A 14,146-nucleotide genomic window follows, 5' to 3' on the forward strand; every position below is an offset into this window, starting at 1 on the left:
AAAATGGGAAAGAAGTCCGTCAAGGCTGTATATTGTCACCCTGCTTATTTAACTTTTATTCAGAGTACATCATGAGAAATGCTGGGCTGGATGAAACACAAGCTGGAATCAAGATTGCCGGGAGAAATATCAATAACCTCAGATATGCAGATGACATCACCCTTAGGGCAGAAAGCAAAGAAGAACTAAAGAGCCTCTTGATGAAAGTGAAAGAAGAGAGTGGAGAAAAACTAAGATCGTGGCATCTGCCATCACTTTATGGCAAATAGATGGTGAAACAGTGGAAACAGTGTCAGACCTTATTTTGAGGGGCTCCAAAATTACTGCAGATGGTGACTGCAGCCATGAAATTAAAAGATGCTTACTCCTTGGAAGAAAAGCTATGAACAACCAAGACAGCCTATTAAAAAGCAGCAGAGACATTACGTTGCCAACAAAGGTCCATCTAGTCAAAGCTGTGATTTTTCCAGTAGTGATGTATGGATGTAAGAGCTAGACCATAAAGAAAGATGAGTGCCAAAGAATTGATGCTTTTGAGCTGTGGTGTTGGAGAAGACTCTTGAGAATCCCTTGGACTGCAAGGAGATCCAACCAGTCCATCCCAAAGGAAATCAGTCCTGAATATTCATTGGAAAGACTGATGCTAAAGCTGAAACTCCAATACTTTGGCCACCTGATGCGAAGAGCTGACTTATTTGAAAAGACCCTGAAGCTGGGAAAGACTGAAGGCAGGAGGAGAAGGGGATGACAGAGGATGACATGGTTGGATGGCATCGCCAACTCAATGGACATGAGTTTGAGTAAACTCTGGGAGTTGGTGATGGGCAGGGAGGCCTAGTGTGCTGCAGTCCATGGGGTCGCAAAGAGTAGGACACGACCGAGTGACTGAACTGAACAAAGAGTAAAAACAAGGCAATTAAAATACAATAAACTCTTAATTAACCAGGTAAAAAAATCAAATGTTGATGGATAATCCTCAATTTCATTTATAACAAACCTGCTTAAAATTACGGCATAAAATTATTTTTATGTAAATGTCAATTAAAATATTTAATATTAAGGAATAGAAAAAGCAAGGGAATTCTAGAAAAACATCTACTTCTGCTTCATTGACTATGATAAAGCCTTTGTGTGGATCAGAACAAATTGTGGAAAATTCTTAAAGAGATGGTAATACCAGACCACCTCACCTGCCTCCTGAGAGGCAGATCAAGAAACAACAGTTAGAACAAGACATGGAACAATGGACTGGCTCCAGATTGGGAAGGGGTACATCAAAGCGGTATATTGTCACTTACTTATTTAACTTATATGCAGAGTATATCATGCTAAGTGTGGGGATGGATGAAGTACAAGGTGGAATCAAGATGGCTGGGAGAAATATAAATAACCTCAGATATGCAGATGACACCACCCTTATGGAAGAAAGCAAAGAGGAACTACAAAGCCTCTTGATGAAGATTAAAGAGGAGAGTGAAAAAGCTGGCTTAAAACTCAACATTCGAAAAATGAAGATCATGGCATCTGGTCTCATCATTTCATGGCTAATAGGTGGGGAAACAATGGAAACAGTGAAAGACTTTATTTTCTTGGGGCCCAAAACCTCTGCAGATGGGGACTGCAGCCATGAAATTAAAAGATGCTTGATCCTTGGAAGAAAAGTTATGACCAACCTAGACAGCATATTAAAAAGCAGAGACCTTACTTTGCCAACAAAGGTCCGTCTAGTAAAAGCTGTGGTTTTTCCAGTAGTCATGTATGGATGTGAGAGTTGGATCATAAAGAAGGCTGAGCATTGAATAATTGATGCTTTTGAACTGTGGTGTTGGAGAAGACTCTTGAGAGTGCCTTTGACTGCAAGGAGATCCAACCAGTCAATTCTAAAGGAAATCAGTCCTGAATATTTATTGGAAGGACTGATGCTGAAGCTGAAACTCCAATACTTTGGCCACTTGATACAAAGAATGTCTCATTAGAAGAGACCTTGATGCTGGGAAAAATTGAAGGCAGGAGGAGAAAGGGATGACAGAGGATAAGTAGGTTTGACGGCATCACCAACTCACGGACATGAGTTTGAACAAGCTCCAAAGACGGTGCAAGACAGGGAAGCCTGATGTGCTGCAGTCTATGAGGTCGCAGAGTCGGACACAACTGAGCAACTGAACAACAACAGAAAATCCTTTAAGATAATAATATTTTTAGATGTCAAATATAATAGCTTTCATGAAGAAAACTTGGCCAACAGCCAAAAGGTTAAAATGTCTTATTACACCATATATTTTTAGTTAAGATGTTTTATTACTATTAAATATTAGAAAAAGAGGCAGATCCAAAAGTATGTTTTTCCCTTTCTCTCCTTTTCTCATTCCTTAACTAGTTCCTAGTTCTTATAGCCCTAATTCGGTGATGTGGACATTCACAGCCACAGCGTTCTTTTTATTCGCCACACAGTAGCAATAGTTGCAGAGGTAGACATTTCATAATTATCCAACAGGAGATGCAGGCCTGATTGTAATATATGAAGTGTGATGTTTTTTGGTTCCTATGCAGTTTCAAACAATCTAACCTGCAAATGTTTCACTTAGTTATATTAATTTTAAATTTCTTACAAGTCCTCCAATTTTAAAAGTACAGTTAGTTTTCAAAACTATTAACCTGCTATGCAGATTGGACATGCATGCATGTGTACATGCACACACAAAATTCAATTTATAGTACAGTCTTAAAAAGGCTGCTTTCTCTTATCTCTACCAATTAAGGAGTACATACAGGAGACACACATGCCTGTAATAAAGGAGACATGCGAGATGGAGGTTTGATCCCTGGGTCAGGAAGATGTGACGCTAGTGGTAAAGAACCCGCCTGCTGATGCAGGAGATATAAGAGACTTGGGTTTGATCCCTGGTTCGGGAAGATACACTGGAGAATGGCATGGCAACTCACTCCAGTATTCTTGCCTGTAAAATCCCATGGACGGGGGAGCCTGGTGGACAACAGTTCTTAGGTTCACAAAGAGTTTGACATGACTAAAGCAACTTGGCACACAAGTGACTAAGCACAACCCAAAGTAGATGACGAGGGAACACAAAGTTGTACTGCATATAGCTACTAGTCTCAAACGGTTTGACTCAGAGATTATATTTAAAACAGTGGAACATTGAAGCACACAATAAATTCCAATGAAGTTCAGATAATACTGGTAAAATTTTGCAAAAGAGGCAGATGTTGGGCTGAACTAGTAAAGAGTAAGTACAACTTGAGGGGAGCATTTGTACAAAAAGAAGTATAGAAAAGGTAGGAGTGGAGCCTGATTGTGAATGGCCTTGAGGGGGGTATGATGATAAGCATCTATATCTAGTCTCAGGAATGCTTATTAGGAAAAGAAGGAACCTTGAGAGCCAACTTGATTGACCTGGTATTTTAAGGCCATTCCGAAGTTTCCCTAAAATGAGCATTTACAACATATAAAATAGCAGTCAACACTTGGTGAAATTGTCAGGCATTGTCAATTCTCACTACTTTCTATATATTAACTTATTTAATCCTCAGAGCACCTCTAGAAGGTGGGGACTATTACCACCATTTTTATAGATAACCAAAGCATAGAGAGATTAAATAACTGCCCAAGATCACCCTGCTAGGAAGCTGCAAAGTTGATATTTGAACCTTCGTTAAGTCTGGTTCCAGAATCTGAGTCCCTAACTACCCCAAACATGCTTTCTTTTTTTGTGGCTACAAATTTTGCTTTTATATACTTTAATAGATACTTGTAAAAATATAAATATAAATAATATACATTCAACATATATTTTAATAATATATTTTGGAATATTTGTGGTACAGGGTTTGTTTCCAGGAAAAGGACCATAATTTATAATATTGTGCCAACTGGGGATAAAAGAGACGTGTGAACTTTCATTTTTCCTCCAGGAACCAATTAGGTCATAAGCCAAGGGTCTCCTGTGGTCTCCTGAGACACAGTGAGTTAAATCATGATGTCCTACAGAGGGAATCAAAAGACATAAAAAGAAATCCACTCATCCTTTTTTCTCTGATGGTTCTGTGAGTTTTCAAGACTAGCACAGCTTTGCCATGGGCTGGCAACATGGCGTGATTTTAGCTCCCAGAAAATTTCTCTGGGCTCATCCTTTTCCCTCTCTCAAACTGTGGGGTAATCTTGGAGTGCTAAAAACTGTGTCAGAACAGTTGCTCCTAAGCTATGAAATGCTGAGTGTTGCCAAGATGTCAGCTACTCCATGTGAGTACTAAGGATGGTCCACAGCCTAAGTAATGTCTCATACATATTTGATACTATTTTTAAAATTATAATTCATCTTCCAAATGGATAAAGATGTGGTGCATACATACAATGGAATATTACTCAAAAAAATTAAATAATGCCACTTGTGTCAAAATGAATGGACCTAGAGATTTTGATACTAAGTGAAGTAAGTCAGACAGAGAAAGACAAATACCATATGACATCACTTATATATGAAATCCAAAAAAATAATACACATGAACTTATTTACAAAACAGAAACAGACTCACAGACTTAGAGAATGAATTTATGGTTTCCAAGGAGGAGGGATGGAGGGAGAGGGTCAGATTGGGAGTTTCGGATTAACATGCATACACTGTTGTATTTAAAATAGATAATCAATAAGGACCTACTGTAAGACAAACAACAACAACAAAAAACAAGCCTAGTAGGATATGCCTTACTCACATACTAGAAATTATTAAGTTTAAAGTTATAAAAACCAAACTAGAAAAAAGCATTTTTGAATAATTTAATATTTGACTGAAATTGGTTGTTTTGGTCATTACCTCCTCAAATAGGAAACTAAAAATACTCCAAAACCATGACTGGAGTCTGCAATCCTTTGGAAGGCTTACTGAATTTAGCCAGGGTATTAACTATCTATGTGAAAAATGCCAAACAAAGATTAGAGATGACAGTAGTTACCTATTAGTTATCTATGTAACTATTACAAAACTACTGCAAGGAATAATATGGACTAACAATGGTATCATGAAACACATAAAATACTAGCTAAATGCATGTGACAACATGATGACAGCCTTTAGGAACTTGTCAGGAAAAACTTATGGGTATCTGAATTTTAACAAATGATAATACTAAATGACAGTAGTCATTAGAAAAGTTGCATTATTAAAATTTTGAAAACTTCAACTTCTAAAACCTCTGCCATACAGTAGAGTTTACTGTAGTAAAGAATATGACTAATGAACTGGGAAATTTTATGACATAATGAAGAAAATTCATTAGATATGAATTGCTATCTTAAGGACATAGATTATCCCAGAAATAAGGTATAATTTTGGGGGTCTTTGTAAATGATTTACTTTTATAAAAACAAAAAGTGTTTGAAACGTAGACAAACATGGGCTGCAAAGGCTTACCTACTAGCCTTTTTTTTAAGAGATAAATTGATTTAAAACATAACTGAACAGAAAGGTTGTTATAAATTTTCACAAGCTATCATTGACCGATCATTAGAGAATAGAAGTCAATCAACTAAAACATAGTTCTTGTGTCCCTCTCCCCGAAAGACCTCAATGGGGATACTGCTTACACCACTGCCTGACTAGAAGCTGTGACCAGACTGGCTCCCTTTTAGTGGCGTTCTCTTCTAGTTCTGGAGTTCAGCCATCTTGAAGTTCTTCATCTGTTCTCTCCAACAAAGTGAATAATTTTCCCATTGGGAAAATCTTAAACAATCAGAATGATCCACAGGTGAAACAGGCTAACCTGGGAAATAAATTCTTCATCACTAAGGATGCTCACAAACAGACAGATAAATAATTGCCCGGGTGTAGCTGAAGGGATTTAGCTGTCAAGTGATAGCTGAATTAGACATCCATTGGTTCTTTCAACCTTGAGAGTCTATGAATCTCTACTCTGAAGTACTTCATAAAAATCCCAGGGGAGAGGCCAGAACCACCATTTCCTTCTTGGGAGGACCTAACTGGAGTCCCTCTGAACCAGAACTTACCGTAAACACTTAATGGTGGTGTCTGAATCCTTGATTTTAAAAAAAATCTAGAATACTTCAAAGCTCTGTCCAAAGGAAATGGAAGAAGAATGTCCTTCCTATCACTGGGCTGCTGTCTATGCTGTTAAGTTTACTTCTAAAGTCTGCCAAGGTAGTAGATTTCACATCCCTCATATATGGAATAAAATGAAGCATGAGAACACCTGGGGGACTGCTAAAAAGAAAATTTCTCTAAAAATCACATCCTTTCAAACATATAGTGAACAATCTGGTAATATGAATAAAGATTCTCCCATGAATTTATTCCAAAGAAATAACAGAACAAGTACACAGAGTTGAATGTCGAAGGATATTTATTAAAGCATTTATACCAGTCAAAAAATGCAATCAATCTAAACGTCCAAGAAAATGCCCTGGTTAAAAAGGCACTGTGGTAAAGTTTTACCTAAAATAATGATATAGACCTACTTTTGACAAAGATTATCCACAACATAAGTGAAAACACAACTCTCAAAAGAAATAATGTCATGATCATGTGTTCATGGGATTACATATGCACACATGCATAGATTCCTACAAAGCAAACAGACAAACTAAATTTTAAATAAATTTCTAGTCTCTGGCATTAGACAAAAGATAAAACCTATTAGCTGAAAATAATATATAAATAAAAGAATTGCATAGTGTCATATACATTAATTAATTAGTTATTGTTTTGTAAAACCCCTGCTAAGTAGATCACATTAATAGTGTGGTTACTTAGTAGAGGAATTTGTAACAACAGACATAGACAATGGCATTACTGGTTCTGGTGTTGAAATTAGGACTTAGAAGTTTCAAATACTTTTCTGCTTTGTTTTCTTTCTTTTTTTCTCTTTAAAAGCAATCTTTTAAAAATAATTAGGTAAGAACTAGTATCTTATATTGATAATATGAAAAATATATGGATGAATCTGAGAAAGGGTGTTAAGATTTAGGAGAAGAGGTTATGGTTAGAGAATTGGGCTCAGTTGATATAGCCAGTATATAGGTATGAAGATGGTGCTAACTGCTATACTATAATTGCAAAAACTGAGAGGAATTTTGTGAATGCTTTATACTGACTGTTGAGGGATGGCTTTTCTCAGCAGATAACATTTAAGCCAAGGTCAGAACAAGGAAGAAATCATTAAAAAACTGGGAGAAAGAACACTCTGAGCAAATGGTCTAAGGTAGGAATGAAGCAATAATGTCCCAGGAACTAAAAGAAGATGAGTAAGGGTGGAAAGGCAGTAGCAGAGAGGAAAAGTGGTAAGAATTATAGTTTAGAATGGTGATCAAGGCAGTGCAAGTTTGATGCATGAAGTAGGGCACTCAAGGCCAGTGCTCTGGGACAACCCAGAGGAATGGGGTGGGGAGAGAGATGGGAGGGAGGTTCAGGATGGGGGGACACCAGTGGCTGATTCATGTCGATGTATGGCAAAAACCATCACAATAATGTAAAGTAATTATCCTCCAATAAAAAAAAAAAGAAAAGTGGTCAGCGACTACATCATACAGGATTTTGAAGCAAGGGGAAGGAAATTAGATTTTATCCTAAATGCAGTGGGAAGCTGTTGGACGGTTTTAACTAGAGAAATGACATGATCTGATTTACATTTTAAAATGATCGCCCTGACAGATTCGTTACTAACAAAATAAGTGAAAAAGAATCAGAGTGGGTATACTAGTTAGGAGGTTGGTTTTTTTCCAGGGTTAGAGATATAGTTTTAGGAAACATTGGCACTTGGACAGCATTTAGAGTGAACAGTCACCTAGAAGCACATAGTGAGAATTCATGACAAAGGCCTGAGGCACTCTAACAAGTAGAGATCTGGTAGAAGATGATAAGCAAAAGGAGCTGGTATATGTCAAGTATGGTATAATGGAAGTTCCAAGAAAAAAAAAAAATGTTTCATGGAGGGTGTGGTCAACTGTCTCAAACAGTAATGAGGTCTAATAAAACATAAACAAAGAAATGACCACTGGATTTGACATTAAGGAAGTCATTGGTGACTTTGACAATAGTGATCTCAATAGATGGTGATGATGGAAGATTAGATAGACGTGGCTGCTGCTAAGTCTCTTCAGTTGTGTTCGACTCTGTGCGACCCCATAGACGGCAGCCTACCAGGCTCCCCCGCCCCTGGCATTCTCCAGGCAAGAACACTGGAGTGGGTTGCCATTTCCTTCTCCAATGCATGAAAGTGAAAAGTGAAAGTGAAGTCGCTCAGTCGTGTCCGACTCTTAGCGACCCCATGGACTGCAGCCCACCAGGCTTCTCCATCCATGGGATTTTCCAGGCAAGAGTACTGGAGTGGGCTGCCATTGCCTTCTCTGACAGACGTGGCATATATTGTCAATTATTCTGAAGGGTACATATGATAAACACAAAAGCCTACTTTCCTAGTCCTCACTTAACACAATGACGATTCATGTATCACAATATAAGTACTACACATGTAGAATCCTCACTCATACAAAATTGTCTCCAAATCCCAAAAGAGAATAAAAGAAGTTCCCTTCTAAGTCTTTGATACAGGGGCAGGAGATTCTCCCTCTTCAGGGCCTAAAATCCAGTAACTGAATTTTACTAATTTGTTCTTCAAATGTCTCTTGAAATTAAACCTTCCTTTTCAACTTCAAATCAGTTACCAAGTTAGATTCTTATTATTTACACCAGTCTCCTAGCTATGGTCTAGGACTCTAGGCCCTTATTTGTCTTGCACACTGATGCAGATTAATCTTCCTGAAAAGCCATTCCACCACATTCCTCTCAGCTCAACATTTTTCTGTTTGTTTTTTGTTTGTTTTACTGGCTCCTTAACTGCCTATTAAACCCAGTGTAAATGCTTAAGCCTGACACTAGGGCCAGGGCCACCATACAGAGCCAGCTACTCTGGTTGTGCACTGGCAGATTCTGATATGAACACTGCATCCAGAAGTTATAAACCGAGGTGAGCCTGCTTAGGACTTCAGCTCTGGTTCTTAATCTCTTCTTTTACTGCTCCCTACATGTAACCCTGTTCTATCCAAACTACTGTCTATACCAAGCTCTACTCATTTCTCATCTTGTGCCACCACCTTTTTTCTTTTACCTATTAAATATGCCTCAAGTTTTCTGAAGAACTTTCCTGACTCCATTTTTCCTACAAGAGTCCTTTCCTAACTCATTTCCACACTGATCTTTTACTTACTTGGTACTCTTCCCCAGAACTTATGTAAGCCGTTACGCCATGAATGGTTACTTCGGGGTATTGGCACGCAATCCTAAGGTCATAAATTTCACCTCCACCTGTGTATATTTCACTCTGTTCCATACACAGACTGTACTGCTAACTTGAGCCAACTCTCTCCCAAACTGCAAGAACTTCCAGAGTTATAGTAACTCATCCATTTCTTTATAAAAATATACTTAATATTCTGTTGATGTTTATTTCCTAATGAGTGAGGTTCTACATACTCTGAAATATTCTCGGTTTCTCATTTACATGCTCCAGTCTCATAGGTATGTGTTGAGTGTTTCTGTTTTAAGTTAGAATTGTAAAAGATCTTAGAAATTGTGTAGCCTAATCCACCTTACTTTCAAATGAAGAAAGGTAAAAAGACATTAACTTCCTTTTTCTCAAAGTTGTATGTATACTGCTGCACACCAGGATCTAGGTTTTTCCATTCCTAGTGCAACTTGATTTATACACTAGGAGAAAACTTTAAGAAGAAAATAAAGGACAAAGTTAACTTTAATGACAAGTGCAAAAAATAGAGGCTGTGGCTATAAATGAAAGCAACTTTATATGTACAGTATTATTTTATTAATACTAGTGACATAAATATTTTCACTAGAAGAAGAGTACCTTCAAATACAAAAATATGCTTTGTTTTTGTTAGCCAAGAACAAAGCTTAAACTGATCCTCAGCATTCTATTCTGAAAAAGGCAAGTGATCTGTAAACAAATTTATCACAGACTGACTTTTAAAAACAACTTTCTAGACTTGTGTGTAGTTTGTTTAAATTCAACCAAATATTTCTGCTGTACATATACATTATACAGCAACCATCAAAATTCAAGATTATGATTAAAGCAATTAATATTCTGAGGTTCAATCAGAAAAACAAAGTCATGTGTATATTTTTATAATAATCTAGCTCTTTGAAAATTAGCTACAAATTTTAACTGTCACATAATCCAAACATTCAGTTAGACAAAGATGATCTCTATCATTTTGAGTTGTGGAGTATTTTATCAAGTGCTTCCTCATCTTAATTCTCATTATGTAGCACAAAGTAATAGTTAAGAACATGGACTCTTAGATCAGGCAAACAGTTCTGCTACTTGCTGGTTGGTTTTGCACAGGTTATACCTCTTGTACTTCTCTTTGTCTTAGCTTTTAAAAAATCTATTAGATGGCAATAATAACAGTATTGACCTTCAGAGGGTAGTTAAAAGGACTGCATTGCTATTTGTAAAATATTCTGAATATTGCCTGGCACATAGAGTGCACCATATGGCTTCTTAAACTTAAGATAAAAATAAATGCGATGACGTGGGTCTTTCCCTCACTTTACAGATGAGAAAACTAAATTTGTAAAATCATTTGCCAAGGTCACAAACATTATCAGCAGAGAACCATCTCTAAGAGCCCACTTTACACTACCAATAGTTTCTAATAATTCTCAATTATGAAAGTTCATTCTTATTTTTCACCTCAGACAAAAAATGACTCATTTTTAGAGTAGAAGTTACCCTGCCTACTCAGGGCATAGATTCTAGAAAGCCCCTCAGACAGACATATCTTCAAGGATTCCTGGTATTAGAAGAATTTTCAATGTTTCAATGTTCTGTTTGTGTACTCAAAACCACTTACAGTTAATTACAACCAAGCTTGGTCCCTTTATTATCAAAGAAAAATGAGCAGCTTCTGTGGGCAAGACAACAGGGGATAAGTTAAAAAAGTGGGGCAGGAGTGGAGAGGGGAGAGTCTTGGCTTTTGTATATAATTCAGTTAAAAAACTCAAAGGAACATTGTGAATTTTAATTAATCTACAGATGAAGACATTAGACTTCATAGAAGTGACAGTTCAGACACACAGAGCAATATAATGGTAAACTAAGGCCTTAAACTAAGATCTCCTATGCATATAAAACATTAAAAATTTGAGGACTTATTTCCAAGTTTCATCCAGTATGCCTACCTAAACTACTCCCCAGTTAGTCCAAATCCAATTCTAGCTCAGTCAGCCTCATGTATTTGTTAGTATCAAGGTCATTCTTACTGCTCATTCTGTACTGGTTATCCAGCTCTGAACATTGATTCTAGCCCTTATTGTAAAACATCTTGATGTCTAATTCCCAATCTGTTTCCCTTTGAATTCTCCCTGGACTTTGCTGTTTACATGGTTACTCTGCTGCAATCCTAACAGAATTTTCTTTGTTTCTTTGCTCATGCACTGAGACGTGAGGATTGTGTCCTCAATATCTATTATATCTATAGGGATTCCTATATGCAATCGCTACCCAAGCTAAACCTGGTATTTTGAAAGCTGCAAAAGAAGAGTTGTAAATGAGTCGGAAAACCAAAGCCGGAAGATAAGCAGGGGTTAAAAGCCTTAACTAAGGAGTACACTGTTACAAACTGTGTATTTTCCAATGGAGAAGTTGAAAATCTGCCAACTTTTTTCTAGCACCTGATTGCAGTGAAATTTCAACTCAGATGGAAAGTAGATCCAAAGGGAAATTCTCTCATAAGCTTCAGGTGTTCCTATTGCTCTAATGCCTGTTTGTCTCTAATGAGACCATAAAATCCAGGCATGCAGAAACCAGGTCTAACACAGCCATCATTCTATTACCAGTGTCTAGAACAGTGCGCTTCCCTCATAGCTCAGTTGGTAAAGAATCCACCTGCAATGCAGGAGACCCTGGTTCGATTCCTGGGTCAGGAAGATCCCCTGGAGAAGGGGTAGGCTACCCACTCCAGTATTCTTGGGCTTCCCTTGTGGCTCAGCTGGTAAAGAATCCACCTGCAATGCGGGAGACCTTGGTTCAACCCCTGGGTTCAGAAGATCCCTGGAGAAGGGAAAAGTTACCCATTTCAGTATTCTAGCCTAGAGAATTCCATGGACTATATAGTCCATGGGATCACAAAGAGTCAGACACGACTGAACGAATTTCACTTTCAGGACCGTGCCTGATATATAGAAGATGCTCAATGAATACATAAGCATAATGAAAAACAATTAAGCATAGTTATTTAACTAATAAGTAAGATCTCAGGTGTAGATCAAAGATTACAGACTGAAGTATGTGAAGTATGGCCAAGTTTGATTAAAGTAGATTAAACTGAGGAATTCAAGTTTTATAGGACAAATGAGCTCAGATTATTAGTTCTGTAACAAACGGCAGACTGAAGGTGTCAAAACATCAGGCAATGCACAAGAAGCTCTTTTAACTTTTATTTTACTATGTTTTTTAAAAGACAGAATTTAACTTATTCACACTGACATTTCAGCAAAAAGTTGTTAAAATACACACACATACCCAACCAAAATGATTATTTCAAGTATGTTCCTGGGACCCAATCATCAGTATCTCAAGAGAATTTATTTCCTAAATTCTAATTTGACAGCCATTTCTGCCATTTGATAGTGTATTCTCTAAAATGCTGACAGCAGGTAATTTTGAGGGTCTGATCTTACACATATCTCACACCGAATCTCATAGAAACCAAAGGAAAAAGCCTTGGTTAATTCTCTAATCACTAATTCTCTATTGTTAACAATCAGTAGAACTAACCAATGGAAATGCCCTAAAGAAAAGCAGACTTAGTGATTTATTAAGTGACAATTTGGACTTTCAATTATCTTCAATGCTCTAAAATGTTTCTTAAATTTTTCTAAATCTGTTCATGTTTGTAGATGTTCTATCAGGCTCACAACTGGTATTGTGCAGTTTTCATATATATGTGTATATATACACACACAAAATTTTAATTATTGTGAAAAAATCAATATAAGATATACATTCCATCATTCTTAAGATATTTTAAGATTAATAGTATTTTCTAAAGCACTATGAACTTCTTGATACAAGGATCTAAAAGTTAAAAGTCAAATAGTTCTAGTTCTAAAACTAAAGAACATAAGAGAATTCTGGAAGTATACAAGGTGCTCCTTTGATGTGAGGTATAACAAGACTATTTACTCAGAACTCAGCCCATGCTAAGTTTCTCTGTTCCCTAAGTTATTTACAGTCAAATAATAAGTACTATCTCTTTTCCCACCTTTGCAAATATCACATAATATAAAATAGCAACTACCTACCAATTTGAATTTGTTTACCATAACTATTAAATAAACTACAGTAATAAAAAAATACAATGCTGTGTAGTTTCCAAAACACTATCATAGGCTACAGTAAAACTTTAAAAAAGCATATATTTTATGTCATTTAAACTGCTCAGATGATTATATTATAGATTAAAAGCTTGCATAACAAAGAAATAAGGCATTTATGATTAGTATTTACATATCTTCCATCAAAATAATTTCTAACTAAAAGTGCTCTAAAGATATAACACAAAAGAAACTACTCTTTATAGTAGTAAAGCAACTGGTGAGTTCATTAAAAAAAAAAACCTCAATCTAATTATTCAACTACTTATTACTGAATTTTTACCCAGTTGTTAACAAATAGATATTTCCTAGGCACAGAAGAGTAAAAAGAGTTCATCAGAAGCCAAGGAAGATAAAGCTTATACTTCACACAATTCTGCAAGGTGACTCTCTTCCCAGAGGACTATAATTGTCTGTCGCAACAAACATCATTTCTTTTATAATCTGAATTCCCAACTACATGAAACCTCTATATACGAGTATCCACATTCCCCTTCTAGCTCCTTACCAATTCAACCACAGTAATTCCTGTGGAGATAAGGGAATTCTTATAGAAAATAATCAGAAAAGAACAGAAGGATAAGTAACTAAGAATTGTGATCAAAATAAAGAGAAAAAAGGGGGAGGAAAGGGACAGAGATAGAGAATAGACAAAGAGGAAAGAACAAATAGGAAAATAAGAAGGGGGAAATATAAAAGGAAAAATAAACTGAATAAG

At 36.6% G+C, this 14,146-nt stretch overlaps 1 protein-coding gene across 1 annotated transcript in view; it reads right to left on the reverse strand.

Moving 5' to 3' along the window:
• The window catches only part of ATOSA (atos homolog A), an 85,231-nt gene that overhangs the window by 27,948 nt on the left and 43,137 nt on the right, over positions 1–14,146 (reverse strand). The window lies entirely within an intron of this gene.

Source organism: Capricornis sumatraensis, chromosome 2 (genome assembly GCF_032405125.1).
Source record: "Capricornis sumatraensis isolate serow.1 chromosome 2, serow.2, whole genome shotgun sequence".
Lineage (NCBI taxonomy): Eukaryota > Metazoa > Chordata > Mammalia > Artiodactyla > Bovidae > Capricornis > Capricornis sumatraensis.